Source organism: Misgurnus anguillicaudatus, chromosome 2, assembly GCF_027580225.2.
Source record: "Misgurnus anguillicaudatus chromosome 2, ASM2758022v2, whole genome shotgun sequence".
In the NCBI taxonomy this organism is placed as follows: Eukaryota; Metazoa; Chordata; class Actinopteri; order Cypriniformes; family Cobitidae; genus Misgurnus; species Misgurnus anguillicaudatus.
The window spans coordinates 19255292-19271384 of NC_073338.2; the positions used below are offsets into that span (position 1 = coordinate 19255292).

The 16093-nt window shown below is 36.4% G+C and overlaps 1 protein-coding gene across 4 annotated transcripts in view; it reads right to left on the minus strand.

Moving 5' to 3' along the window:
- tnr (tenascin R (restrictin, janusin)) overlaps positions 1–16093 on the minus strand; it is a 226242-nt gene that overhangs the window by 147745 nt on the left and 62404 nt on the right. The window lies entirely within an intron of this gene.

The window sequence follows — 16093 nt, forward strand, 5'->3', positions numbered from 1 at the left end:
GTAACTTGGATAAGTAACTTTAATCTGATTACCGGTTTGGAAATATTAACGCGTTAGATTACTCGTTACTAAAAAAGTGGTAAAATTAGAGTAACGCGTTACTAAGTAACGCGTTACCGGCATCACTGTTCATTACACACATACTGATATATTACAAATGTTTATTTATTTTCAATTTGATTATTATAACTGACAACTAAGGAAAATCCCAAGTTCAGTATCTCAGAAAAATAGAATATTGTGAAAATGTTCAATATTGAAGACACCTGGTGCCCCACTCCAATCAGCTTATTAAACCCGCAAAGGCATTTAAATGGTCTCTCAGTCTAATTATGTACGCTACACAATTATGAGGAAGACTGCTGACTTGACAGTTGTCTAAAAGACGGCCATTGACACCTTGCACAAGGAGGGCAAAACACAAAAGGTCATTGCAAAAGTGGCTGGCTGTTCACAGAGCTGTGTGTTCAAGCACATTAGAAAGGCGAAGGGAGGGAAAAGATGTGGTAGAAAAAAAGTGTACAAGCAATAGGGATAACCGCATCCTGGAGAGAATTGTGAAACAAAACCCATTCAAAAATGTGAGGGAGATTCACAAAGAGTGGACTGCAGCGCTGCCCTACAAAGGCAAAAGACCTTAACTCGCTAGAGTGTAGAACTGAGAAAAATGACTTTTTAAAGTTTAGACTTTTTAGTGACTTTAGTTGTCAGTTATTTTCTTCTTGATTTTTATTTTCTCGAAAAAACAACAAAATTGACTCAAGATACTTATCCACATGATAAAGGAGGTCTTGAATGTCCCAAAAATATCAATAAATAATTTTCGACCAAAAACAAAGTTACTGCCTTTTGCCTTTGTAGGGCAGAGCTGGAGTCAGTGCTTCAAAAACCACTACGCACAGACGTATGCAAGACATGGGTTTTAGCTATCGCATTCCTTGTGTCAAGCCACTCTTGAACATCAGACAGCGTCAGAAGCATCTCGCCTTTAAAAGGACTGGACTGCTGCTGAGTGGTCTAAAGTTATGTTCTCTGATGAAAGTAAATTTTGCATTTGGTTTGAAAATCAGGGTCCCAGAGTCTGGAGGAAGAGAGGAGAGGTCAGTGATGGTTTAGGGTGCCAGGTCATCTGCTGGTGTTGGTCCACTGTGTTTTCTGAAGTCAAAGGTCAACACAGCACAGCCATATACCAGTAAGTTTTAGAGCACTTAATGCTTTCTGCTGTTGACCAACTTTATGGAGATGCAGATTTCATTTACCAACAGGACTTGGCACCTGCACACAGTGCCAAAGCTACCAGTACCTGTTTTAAGGATGATGGTATCCCTGTTCTGGCCAGCAAGCTCGCCTGACCTTAACCCCATAGAAAATCTATGGGGTATTGTGAAGAGGAAGATCCGATATGCCAGATCCAACAATGCAGAAGAGCTGAAGGCCACTATCAGAGCAACCTGGGCTCTCATAACACCTGAGTAGTGCCACAGACTGATCGACTCCATGCCACGCCACATTGCTGAAGTAGTTAGGCAAAGGAGCCCCAGCTAAGCATTGCGTGTTGTACATGCTTATACTTTTCATGTTCATACTTTTGAGTTGGCCCAGATTTCTAAAAATCCTTTCTTTGTATTTGTCTTAAGTAATATTCTAAATTTCTGAGATAATGAATTTTGGAATCTCCTTAGTTGTCAGTTATAATCATCAAAATTAAAAGAAATAAACATTTGAAATATATCAGTCTGTGTGTAATGATTGAATATAATATATTTTTGAATGGAATTAGTGAAATAAATAAATTTTTTTATGATATTGCATGACCAGCACCTGTATATGAAGAGTTTTGTTGCAAAACGAGATAACCACCGTTTTTTTAATTGTTCAGAAATCTCGTTTTTTGGTTGTGCATTCCAATTAATTTCAATGCAACTGCAGTTGGTTTGTTTTGATTTAAACCTTCATAACTTATAAACAATAAAACCATAAAACAAAATAATAACATGATAACATAATAATAAACATGTTTTGACAAAAATGTAAAAAAAATGGATTTATCTCGTTTTGCAACGAAACTCTTCATATATACATATACAGTATATGTTCATATACAGTACAGTAGCACCTTATGGAATTTAATCGGTCTTTGCCACAGTTGTATATATTACTGCATAATGACATTTGCATTTTTTTTCACGTCTTTTACTGTCTGTAATATATTTTTTCTATATCATTATTTTGATATTTTTAATTTTCTATATATTTTTTTTCTGTATGCGTTTGGGTTAAATAGTTTTTTGTAAAGCTGCTGTTCAACAATGCACATTGTAAAAAAGGCATATGAATAAAACTGAATTAATCAGAATGTATTATATTATTAGCACTTTATTCTTACTTGTTTGGTCTCTAAAGTCAGAGCTCACAGTGTTAGTAAGGTTCAACTGAAACTCTCTGGGAGGACAAGGGAGTTCCTGTGAATGCACCAGATAAAAACAAACACTTAGCCGATATTGCCTGCCTTCTGGATGTGCACGTACACACATTGTTTTCCTGGCAAATCGATCACCGCCGGTCTTTGCTTTAGAGGGCGAGGGTGCGTAGCGGGGGGTGTCCGCTGCAGTCTCTGTGGCATTCAGAGGGGGAGTCTAGACACATGACTTTTTAAATCTGACCAATCAATGCATGCTCCCAAGAATCAATAGGTGCCTCCTATTAAGAGTAATTAGAAAGCCAAACTTAGTTCCGCCAAGCACACCTACCCGTGTCCTCATGCTTAGGCCAAGTAATAACGTTTCAGGTGATTTAAAGGGAAACGCATTAGGCCTACTCTAACATTTCTTTCAGAGTTTCTTCAGTTTACAGAGATAACGATGAAAGAGCACAAATCTTTTAAACTACTGACAGAAAGGCTGTGTTATATACTGTACATTTAAACAGTCTGTTCTTTTAACGTTTTTGAGGACACAGTGTGGTAATAAACTGACCTTGCCTTGGGATCATTTGTGTAGTATAGTTCACATTGTTCTGAATACAGGTAAAACCAAATCAACATTTGAAAAAAAAAATCAAAAGACAAGGGAATTGATGAAAATAAAAACTTACAATAAAGATATTTTACTTCAAGTCCCCTTGTGGTGCATACGTTTATTCATTAAAACTCATCTTTGAACATTATAATAGCATTTATATAAGCAGGGGCATCATGCACCATTTTCACAGAAATGTGTGCATAAACAAAAGTATTATAGAGCATTCAGTCTTTTCCTTGGCATTCCCACTTAAATTTCTGACAATCCGAGCCCCCTGCCTTGATATGAAAAACACCAAAATAAATGTGTTGACTAACTTTTATGTCAAATACTTATATCAATGAATTCAATCAGAATATGACATATTGGCATATATTTACATCTGAAATAGCATTATATATATATATATATATATATATATATATATATATGAAGAGTTTGGTTCCAAAACGCGATAAACGCCATTTTTGAAAAAAATGAGTTACTGTCAAAATCAGTATTATATCAGGTCAGTAGTTAAAAGTAAATTCTTAATTTTACGCAAAATCCAATATCCGCCGTGTTATTCTGTCATCTTTTCTCCCTTTTTTCCCAAAATGCGATAAACGCCACTCCCTCTTTTTTACAGAACGCAATAACTCCATTTCTGATATTACAGCCCACCGTTCACGCAATGTAAACAAACAATGGCGGACGCGCTGAGTCCACGGAGTCCTAGTTTTCCTCATCTATTTTGTACTTCGTGATCAACAAACAGAACAAAATAATACTTTAATTGCATCGCTAAACCTGTGATGGTTTTCTGTGATGGGAAAGAAACGTAAGCCACCAGCATCTAATAATTTCCGCGAGAGGCACTCGGGAGACGGGTGCTTGTTCTCCTGACAGCAAGCTTCTCATGCTAACACATTGACCCCAGAGGATTTTATGAAAAACTTTACATAATTTTACTCAAAGTCAACGAAAATCGAGCAGGACCAAAAACATTTTACAGCTGATCTCTGTGAAAGACGTTAAGCGAGGACGTCAAGTAACCGCAATGACAGTGATCTTAATATGACAAAGTAAGTGCTTTGATTAATGACATTAATGTTTATATTTTTAATTAGTGTGTACAACTAGTCAACTAAATGAATATAACATGGCAAAGATGAATGCACATTTATATAGGCTATTGATTCAATAGATTTATAGCATTTTGAATAAAAACTTGTCATGGATTTATTGCATTTTGTGGAAAAAATTATCCGTTTTTATAATAAATCTTTGAAAATCAACTTATATATACTTATATATATATATATATATATATATATATATATATATATATATATATATATATATATATATATATATATATATATATATATATATATATATATATATATACGTTCTGTTTAATGATTTGTGGCATTAATTAATTTGCACAACAAATGTGTTATGTTATAAAATGTATGTAATTTAAATCCATACACTATATAAACAATTAAAATGACAACAGTGACTGTTTCTCAATCCTAAGGCTGCCGCCTCCGAAGGTTGCATTTCTAGGCTGTATACGTCATCAAGACTGTCTTATTTCAGAATATTATCAATTATTAAGTTGACTATTATTCTAAGTTAATCGTAAATTGTTGTAATATGCTTATGACTTGCGAATGTAATTCTCAGTTAACTTAAATAAATCAGGCTTGATGACATATGCAGCCTGCTTATGGAACCTCCGCAGGCTGCAGCCTTCAGATGGAGAAACGGCCAGTAATTTGATTGATTTCAATGCTCAAAGCTGCAAAAGCAATAATGCACTTTATGTTTATTTTCAACTCTTTATTTCAATTGCAAATATTAAAACTTTTTCGCAGCAATTGACTCGTCAATTATGAGAAAACGCTTCCCTGCCAATTACGAGTATTTCTGGCTTTCCGCAATACCACTATTATTAAACAATATTATGAGATCTCTATCAAAAGTCCTTTCCAAAAATGCAATTATTTCAGTTTTTTGCTCAAAATTTTGTGTTTGAGAGGTGATAAACAGAGAACTAATAAAAGTAGGTTGAAACTTTTTTTGTTTTTGTTTTTAAGCAAAGGGTCTGTTCTTTCATTTGATACATTGTATTTTTATATATTTAGAGAAGAACATTTTCTGGAAGGCATTAAACTTTTGTGAAAAAACTCTGGACTTGTACCAAGATGAATCTAGAAATCTACTAATATTACTGTGAATGGGCATAATGGCTCTGTTTAAAACTTTTTTTTTTTTGCTGTGATACTTTATTCGTGCCTTAAAATAGCTTGACTGTAACTCTATCCCCTTTCCTCATTTAATATACGCAGATCTATGAATATGCAAATAAGTCCGCACTCTACTGAATTGCACCAGCGCAGACCACAGATATATTTGTACATAGATGAAACATTCAGCAGTTCCAGATTTAGCAGATAATTTTAAAGAGAAAATACTAGAAACAGCAATGGTGTTGAAGGATGAATTTGCACATGGTTTGTATTAACGGTGCATTGTGTAACATTTACAAGGATCTGTTGACAGAAATGCAATATAATATACATAACTATATTATTAGTGGTGTATAAAGACCTTACATAAACTGTATTGTTACATAAACTATACTGTCCGCCCTTCAAGCAAGCCTACAATGGCCCTTTATGGGCCCACTTAGGGCTAGCCTAAGGGCCCCACGGATGTTTGCTCATTGGCAAAACGTTGGCCCCTTAGCGCTGGCATGGGCAGCCCTCACTTAGCCCCAGGAAGCCCTCACACACAAAAATCTCCAGAGTTAAATGAACACTGCTGGATGTATATATACAAGGGGCCAACGTTTTGCCAGTGAGCAAACCTGCAAGGGGCCCTAAGGCTATGCCCATCGTAAGCTTGATTGCAGGGTATATAAACCGTGGGTCTTCTTACATAGAAGTTGCCCCCATGTTACTACAGTAGCCCTAAATGGACAAACTGTTCTCAGACTATAGATATATAAACTAGATGAACCCCCCTTGGGGTTCTAAGCATGCGTCAAAACCGTCGCCATCTTGGAAAAGGGGTCGTGTCATAGGAAGTAGCTAGATAATGCTACTCTCTCCGCCTGTACTTTGAATTGTAAGAAAATAGGACAAAACAGTTGAGTAACCAATCTGTGAGAATGCCACGGAAAAAGACAGTCCGTAGCAGGGCCACGGAAAAATGCGGAGATCCGTGAGAATGCCACGGAAAAATTAGCAAAAAATTCCGTGACTATGCCATGGAAATTCGTGAGATCAGGTTGGATAATGAATATTAAAAAAGAGAAAACCACAGAAAACACTTCCCTGCCAATGATGAGTATTTCCGCCAATCCGTATTACCGCTATTATACACTAGGTGGTGCTTTTCCGCAACCCGAAAGTATTGCCCTAGGGCAAACAGCTGTATGTCCGTGTATGTTTTGAGGATCGCTCTGAATCTGATTTATATCAAAAGTCCTTCACAAAAATGGAATTATCTCAGCTTTTTGCTCAAAATTTGGTGTTTTTGAAGAAACCTAAATATATTTGAGAGGTGATAAAAAGAGAACTAATGGAGGTAGGATGAACTCTTTTTTTTGTTTGAAAGAAGAGGGTCTGTTCTTTCATTTGATATATTGTATGTTTATATATTTGAAGAAGTACATTTTCTAGAAGGCATTAAACTTTTGTGAAAATCATGAAAAATGTTAGCGCTGGCTGGCAACTTAAAAAAAAATGCTGGCGGGAAAAGAGTTAAGAAAATGTAAACTTAAAACAACTTGGTTTTCCAAGTCAATTAAACTGACTATTTTAAGTTTCGGCTTAAAAAAAGTTGAAATTGTTTAACTGAATTGTTTAAGTTAAAGTAACATAAAAATATGCGTTGATTTGACAAAAATGCTCCATATTTTTTACAGTGCTATATAAATTTAACTTTAAACAATCAATCAAATTGTGTCAGAAATCACAACTTAGAAAGAACTTTCATTTATGTCACCTATAAACTCTATAAAGTACCGAGAAATGTGTAGTAACCTGAGCCCCGGTGCCAAAGGAGAAGCCATCAGCAGTTATAATCTACAAACTGCGTTTACAGTAACCTCAACATTTTCATCAAAGAAATTATAGAGCTCAACTCTTTCTCGGATTCCTTTTCACCTCTCTTCTTTTTATCAAATTACAGCCTTGTCTTCCAAAGAGCAATAACAGAACTCCAACCGGTTCCCTCTGGCTTAGCTGGCTTTCTGATTCAGAGCATGAGGAGGATTAGCATGATTGATATAATGTAGCCTGCGCACACAAGACACCTCCTTCTTCAGACACAACATTCAGTGCTAGCCTGCATGCTGCTGCCAATTCTCTCTCAGTCATCCTAAGGGTAATGTGGTATATAAATGCATAGTTATGTAATAAATTGAAGCTCCGTTTAACATCCCGGATGCATCATCTCCATGGAGTGAGGTAATGAATCCAAAAGTACAATACACTAAAGGTTGGATATAGGTGTTGTGTTCCTGTGGGGTAAAAATGGCATTTCTTGCACCGATTCACCAGTGCATGTTGTATGAATTTATACATTTTAATACAGCGGCACAGAAAAATGTCCGGCAGTGTTTATCGTTGCACGTAATGACTATTATTTATCAAATAGCAGGCATGTTTTAGATATGCCTTTTAATGCATATGTTTGCGATGCTAAATGAATTTAATGGAATATGTCCAATGCCTCCCTTAGGCTAGGAATAGTACATTAGGCTAGGATTAGTACATTAAAGCATGCGGCTCAGAAAGCCAACAGCTTCCTTGGCAGTGCCCGAAAATGCTTTTGGACAGGGGTTCATTTAAACAAGTGAAACGGCAAAGCAAAAGCCTTCATTCATAACCCTCTGTCTTGTCACTGATAAGTCACCAGCTTTAAATTAGCCAGAATGGCTTTTTTTCTTCCATGCATATTTACAAACGAAAGCATCAGAATATTATTTTAACACCGCCTGGGTATAATTAATGTGCGCATATGGCAACAAGAACTGGCAGATGAAACTAGAATCGCAATTTCTCTTTCCATTTCAGAGACTACCAATTAATTTCCAGGTGGGTGGGAATATAACGCGATGTGCCGGCTACCGGCTCGGGGTTCTTTGGTGAAGAGGAATGTGTTAGAAACTCCATCTTTATTTATCTTCAATAGGCCTTAAAGGAGAGAACTGGCGATAAGACAAACTGGTGTAACAGAAGCCTGCTTGTATAATGAAGACAGAGGGCTATAGCATTGAGGCAAAGATACAGTATTATAATATGATATCAGATGAGGAGTGCACATGCCATTTCTAGGCCTTTTGCATGAGACAGATTACCTCCAATTACCTCCAAAAACAATTACCTCCTGGTAAGGAATTTGGTGTGGGGTCATTATAGTATAAAGGTAAGCTGTAGTTGTTCCTTATCACATAATTAGTCCCATAAGAAAATCTCCCACAGTTCTTTGGCAATTTTCCTTCTTATGATAATAATACGTTAATATGTTCTCATCATGAATTTATTCTGATTGGTTGAGAAATATTCCACAGGTATGCATTATTTTTCTATTAATGCACACCTGACCTGTCAAATGTCTTAAAATAACCACCAAAGCAATGTCTGTGGTAATCATGGTACAGTATAAGCAAAATAATTGACTCCGGGCCTTTGGATTATCCCAACACAATCTCAAGGCAAGTTGTGGTACAGTCACAAAATATTTGATACGTTTATTTGTCTTCATGGACACAATTTTCAGGGTTTTTTTTCATGCCATTGAGCACAAATGTCTTTTTCGTGTCACTTACTTACGACAAATTTCTATAAATAGTTTTTCATGTCGGTGGCACGACTTTCTTTTTCGTGTCATTTTATGCATTGTTTTCTCATTGTTTTATCCTATTTTTAAATCATTGTCGCTTGAGGTTATATTTGGGGTTTGGGTTAAGATGTAATTTTTTGTATTGGTTTCTACATGTTTTTTTTTTTCAATTTTAAAACAATTTTCGCTTGGGCTTGGGCACGAAAAACTACTAGATGTTTGTGCTGTGTGACACGAAAAAGTACGGAGCCCCTAAGGGGACATGGAGAAAAAATGAAATAATGATTCGTTTTGTGTGCGCACGTGAAACTTTCGCGTTTAGTTTCGCGCACGCACGTGAAACTATCACGCACGCACGTGAAACTAATGCATGCGCACGTGAAAGCGAATGTTTGATGTGCGCACCCGAAAGTTTCACATGCACACACGATAGTTTCACATGCGCACGTGAACACGCAAAAGTTTCACGTGAGCCTGCGAAAGTGTTATGTGAGCACGCAAAGTTTCATCGTGTCCATGAACACAAAAAAATTAAAAAAGCGGATAAAATTAAAACGAAAAAGCGGAAAATTGTGTCCAAGAACACAAAAAAACAAACGAATGGCATGAAAAAGCGGAAAAACATGTCCATGACCACGAAAAAATTTATCAAATATTTCGTGACTACACCACGACTTGCCATGAGATTGGGTCGATTATCCGCTTCGCGTCGTGCTGCATTACCACATTGGGCGTGCATTATTTTCGAATCCTTCAATGGCTCTTCAATTATTACTTACTTATTCATGTTGATAACATCGAATCTCATTGGTTCTTGCATCTTTCATGGATAGTTATTATATGCATTTCATCATGAGACATGCAAAAATCAATCAGTTCATGATTATAGCCATGTTTTAACTGATGAATCTACTGTACTTTCAAGCTTTAAAACATTCACAACAATTCAATGACATAAAAAACTAGGAAAAGCCAGGATTGTTTTTAATATAACTTTGGTTGTTAAAGCCAGAGTTGAAGAAAGGAAGTCATACATCTGGGATTGTGAGTAAATTATGAGGGAAATTTCATTTTACAGTTAACTATTTATTACATATTAAATGAGCTCTTTTATGTTCTATTCATTTTATGTGAGGCCTGAACATTATATATTTATGCAAACCTTAAATTTAAGGCACATCAAAATACAGCTGAATACAAAAATAGTGAAAAAATAGTGTGCCCACATTGATAGCCTTTGACGAGAGGCTGTCTTCCAAAAATAACCACGTAATAGTTTTTTTCTTCAAGCACCTTATTACAACGTCAATGTACGTGTAAGGCATAAAGTGCTTTCTAGCGGCCAGTAGCTAAGCTTATACAACTTATGGTAACGTTTTAATCTGTTTTGCCTTATACTGTATGTTAGATTAGATATGTATTTCATTTTCTGCATTTGAAGATTTTCGTTGCAACACGAGATAACCACAGTTTTTTTAATTGTTCAGAAATCGCGTTTTTTGATTGTGCATTCCAATTCATTTCAATGCAACTGCAGTTGGTTTGTTTTGATTTAAAACCTTCATAGCTTAAAAAATACAGCTAAGTAGCACCATTAAACAAAATAATAACATGATAACATAATAATAGACATGTTTTGACAAAAATGTAAAAAAAATGGATTTATCTCGTTTTGCAACAAAACTCTTCATTTGTAAATGTAGAAATGGTGTCATTAACATTTACTTTATGGTTTTAAAGATATTTTGGAGCATCTAACCCCTCCCTTACCCTAAACCCAGGGCCAGATTATCCAATGGGCATTATGGGCACGGGCCCAGGGGTCCACGCACACTGGGGGCCAAGCGACAGGAAGAAAATTACATTTAGAAATCTAAATATTTCTATAATTGTTCAAGATTTTTTACAGCAGAATGTGATCACTTTTGCGTCTTTTCTATACCTATAAATCAATTGTTTGACCTCAGTACACTAGGAATATATTTTTTAAAAACTTGTGACTGTTTTGTATGCTGTGTTTACATCATATAATAAATAAATAGGTACGTTATTTGCCCTAAATGCCTGAATAGTGCAATGTGTAACAAAATACAATTAAACCTTTAATAAAAAATAAAAAAATCATATCGCAATGTCATTATACTAAAATTATACCCTAATATATAATATGATACCCTAATATATTAAATTTCACCTGCTGCCAGAAGAGGTGCTACTTTAGTAAACACGTCTGTTGTTCATATTTGGGGGAATGGACAAACAACCAAAACAATCATATGGGTTGGAGGAAAGGTTGCTTTTGACCCACTCATTTACTTCTACATTCCCTCTCTTTATGTGTCAGTCTCTCTATGTATGCGCGTGAGATAATCTGTTCAACAAAATGCATTGCATTCAACCAGGTCATTCATGCACTGTTCAGTAAATGATGATGTACATCCCTGCCTGCTTTTCTACAAGGTCACTCCTCTGCTTGAATAAAAGATTTATTTTTTCATGAATAAGGCTAAGAAAGTCTGTGAAATATGTATTTCACAGAGGGACCTGGCAAGGTAAAATTGAACCAATGTGTTTAAGTCTCATAAACTCACAAAGGTGACTCGACGTATTAGGGTCCTTTATGTATATATAAAAAAATATATTGTATCCATTAGCAAAAGAGAATTTTGTGTTGCATTGCTGTCATTTTTCAATTGAAAGAGCATTGTCTTACCGGTTTGATTCCCAAGAAACACATACCGATATAATGCATATCTTGTAATACGTTTGAATAAAAGCATCTGCCAAATACGTAAATGTACATCTTAACAGAAAAGCATTCAGTGTCTTTTTTTGCAGTATTCAATAGTGCAATACACCCAGAATGCAGTGTTTATGCCACTTACAAGAAATCATTGAAACCCACTTCATTTAAAATGCATGAGGCAATGGATCTCTAATCTAAGCTTGGCAATTAGTAATTAACAATACCGACTAACAGGCTTGTTCGAATTGCAGGGCTGTTTAGATATCAGCGCACTTCTGTGACTGCAGGGAAGATAACAAACAACGGTGCAATCGGCGAACTTTCTGCAGTATTTCAAGCGGACACGTCTGTGCCCCAGCCCATCGGTTGCTCACAAGGGGAAGGCTTTTATTATTGCTTGACCCGTGCGCAATTAAACCGACCCCGGCTGTCCACACAGCGCAGAACGGCGGAAGCGGCCGTCACTCTCGGGGTGAATAACTTCAACCTCCGTTGCTGTGCATGTCTGAACCCTTTTAAAAATGCACTGTGGGGTGTGTTAACTTAAGCTTAATGCATGGATTTCGCTCATCTGTTTTGCTATTTTATGCTTCTTGTCACTGTTTGCAAATGTTTATCCTTTTTACATTTTTCTTTAGGCTTAATGAAACACTATTTTCTCATTGTATGCATCCTGATGTATAACCATGAGGTGTAAGTTGCAAATGTACCTTATTAAGTAAAAGTAATGCAAGTTACCAGCATGCACCGCTGGCGCTCTATGAATAAATAACTGCTTGACTGTTTGTTGTTTACAGATTTGTACTTGTATTGTTGTGCTTGTTGCCCATTTAAGTTATGTGTTGTGGTGTAAACTACATCTCTGTTCTCAAATATGAGTGTCAGTTTCGTAATGTATTCTGTTTGTTCGTGGCCCACACACCATAGCAAATATTTCAATTCTGCAACGTCTTTATAACCTCTGTTTACAAGAGTACAAGTAAGTATCACATGAATTAATAAAGCACAAAAGACCAGTGACAAACTAACAGCTTTGCCACAGTGTTGTTATTGTCACTGTAAAATAAATATTCACTTTAAAACAGAGACAAAACACTGTAGCACAGACCAATTTTTACAAGATGTAATTTAAGTCTCGGTTGTGCCCAGAATGTGTCTGTGAAGTTTCAGCTCAAAATATCTCATAGTTATTATAGCATGTCCAAAATGCCCCTATTTGTGTGGGGCAAAACTGTGCTGTTTTCATGTGTGTACCTTTAAAATCTCCTAACTCCTTGCAGTGAGCACTGTTTTTTGTTAAAATAGATCTGGTTCCTGTGAATACAGTCTGGGACAATTGTATATCACCATTGAGATATGGCAGACAGGATGCACCTCGCTGAGGGTGGAAACTATGGTAATGCATGACTGTCAGTCAGTGGCAGTAGGCGGGACTTCAGTGTGATGTCACATTGATAAGAAAATCAAACCAGCATGTCTAATAAGAGCCAGTAGATTCCTGCCATGGGTCAAGTGTAAGAGGAGCTAACACTAAACACTTAGGCCCTGTTTACATTAGAGCATTTGCATTTTAAAATGGCGTTTTAAAATGAAAACGATCCTTGTTTATACTGGAATTTTAAAAAGAATCTTCATGCACACTATACACGACCATAAACGCATGAAACATGACCAATCACATAACTGGGCATGTGCATAAAAGTGTAAAATAACTTATTACTTTAATAATAGCTTAAATTTGCGCATTTATGCAGCCTAGGGGCGTGCGATATTGACAAAAATTCATACCTGGATCCTTGCCAGCAACTACAACAGACACAATTTTTGAACCTATAAAAATGTGTTTGGGAAAGTCTTATATTGTTCTAGCTCCTCCCTACAACATATTAATTTGATTAATAGGTTAATGTTGATGTTATAAACCAAACAAAAATGTCTTTATGATTTAAAAAGGAAGCATTCAAGCAAAAATAAATTTCAGCAAATGCAAACTTCAATCAAACATAATAAGAGGTGAAGTATAGCTTTAGCCTACAGAAATGCTTATTGCGTTAATTTTTAAAAGTGTGCGAGGTCCCTGCACGTCCTCCGCTAGCAACACATAAATAACAAAAAGCGCAATCGGCTAAACGAGCATTAAATATTAATATGACATTGATTTTATTGTTTTTTTTTATTTATATTCACAAAACTTATCAACAAAACATCGATTAAAATTAAGAGACAAATTATATGAAACGAAATTCATTTTAAAGTAGCAAACAAAACTTAAATTAAACTCAAAAATAATGTCGGACCCATTACAATTCTCCTTTCATATTGGCCTTTACAACGCCCTATATGGCGTTGAAAATTACAGTCTATCTTTCGTAATAAGCTAACTTAATTTAAACAAAACATAAACAACATTACAACAATATTCAAACCCAACAATACTCAAACATAAATATAAAACAGACATATCTATAAAGCTACGTTAAAACAATATGATATAGTGTTTATAGCTGTAGATGTTAATTATTTTTGGCAAAACCTCTGTTGCAAAACACCTGGATCTCACGAATTTCCGTAGAATTTTGAACGTAACCGAAGCGAAAATGGTTTGAAAATAGGAAAAAGCAGTTGAGTAACCAATCCGTGAGAATGCCAGTCCGTAGCAGGGCCACGGAAAAATGTGGAGATCCGTGAGAATGCCACGGAAAAATGAGCACAAAATTCCGTGACTATCCCACCGAACTTTGTGAGATCATGTTGGTTGCAAACCTCCATTTACCTGAATAAAAATAATTTTTACTTTAAAAATGATGCGCTGTCATGTTAACATCAGCTGTTCGATTACATAAGACTCTACGTTCATTTACACTGCACCTCAACGTCTGAGTTCTCAAACTAAAACAGGGTCTGCAGCGTTTGCGAACGAATCTATTTATGAGGGTCGAAAATGGTGGCGTAGTGTAAATGAAAGGCGTAAACGTGGCAAAAGTAACACGTTTTAAAAGGTAAACGCATTAATGTAAACATAGCCTTAAGCTTATAATCTGTTTTTATTACCCTTTTTTACCAGGTAAAGTAAATGTGAAGCGCTTGACCCAGTAACCCACTGCCCAGCATTACACAAGATTGTAGAGAGATTACTCTAGCTCTTCCCATGTGCAGACAGTATTGATGCTCCGAACGGTAACACGAACAGTTTGCGACTGGCGTCCTCTCAACTGTGCCATGGGGAAGCATAAAACATGAGCTTCCAGGTGCTAATTAAAAATTCCAGTGCTGACAGACAACACCACACACGAGATACGATTGTCTTGTTTCTCTGTAGGGGAGAGGAATAATATGATTATCTTTTCACTAAATCAATTCGGCTTCTTTTATGGTAGCAAAGGACTCTCCGCAGAATAAGCTGTTTGAGGTGGAGAAACAAAGGGAGCGTAATGTTTTGAAGGCCCTGCTTTCATGTCCCCGGCATCTGGTGCCTGGAGTCTTTGCGGACCCACTTTAAATGGTTCACACATTTGTCTTTTCTCCAAAACTGGCCGGCTAAGTTTAGAAACAAAGAAAACATCTAGAACATTTTGCAATAGATGAGCGCTGTGAGGGGCAGCCTATGACTCAAAACCATACTGAAGTAAAAGCGTTTGTATTAAAGGCGCATTGTGTAATGCTTAGAAGGATCTCTTTACAGAAAAGCAATATGATATACAAAACTAAATGATCAGTGATGTATAAATACCTTACATAATGAACTGTATTTTTTTTATTACCTTACAATGAGCTGTTTTTATCTACATACATTGCCCCTTACATCAGGGGTGTCCAAACTCGGCCCTGGAGGGCTGGTGTCCTTCAGAGTTTAGCTGAAACTTCCCTCAACACATCTGCCTGAAAGTTTCTAGTCTTTGAAACTTTCTAGTGTAGTTTCTAAACATTGATTAGCTGGATCAGATTTGTTTGATCAGGGTTGGAGTAATACTCTGAAGAGGCACTGGCCGTCTAGTAGCAGGATTTGACCCCTGACTTACTAACATTTCGCACCTCCATGTTTTTACGTTAACTCTAACTGCTCTATAGAGCGCATTTGTCACTCTTAGGCTGTTTACACTTGGCATTAACATGCGTTTTCGTCAACCGTATCCCAAGTGGACAACGTTGATGCCAGGTGTAAATGGTGTTGAAAACCTTTTGAGCTCGTCCACTTTCGACCACTTTCAATCACATTCAAAGGTAGCCGAAAACACTTTCGATCGGATTGCTTTTGTGGATCGGAATGTGGTCGAACAGCCACACGGTCCGCCTTCTCTCCGCCTATTTATCTAATCTGAGGTACTGAACACAATGTTTTACATCTTTTCTGGTGCGAACACACGTTGTACAGCGCTATTTTGAGCCTTTCATTGATAAAAGTAAAGCTGAAAGTTGCGTGATCTTATTTCATCAATTGCGCTGAAATATCAGAGAAAGCTTTTACATATTCATGTACAAAACACTG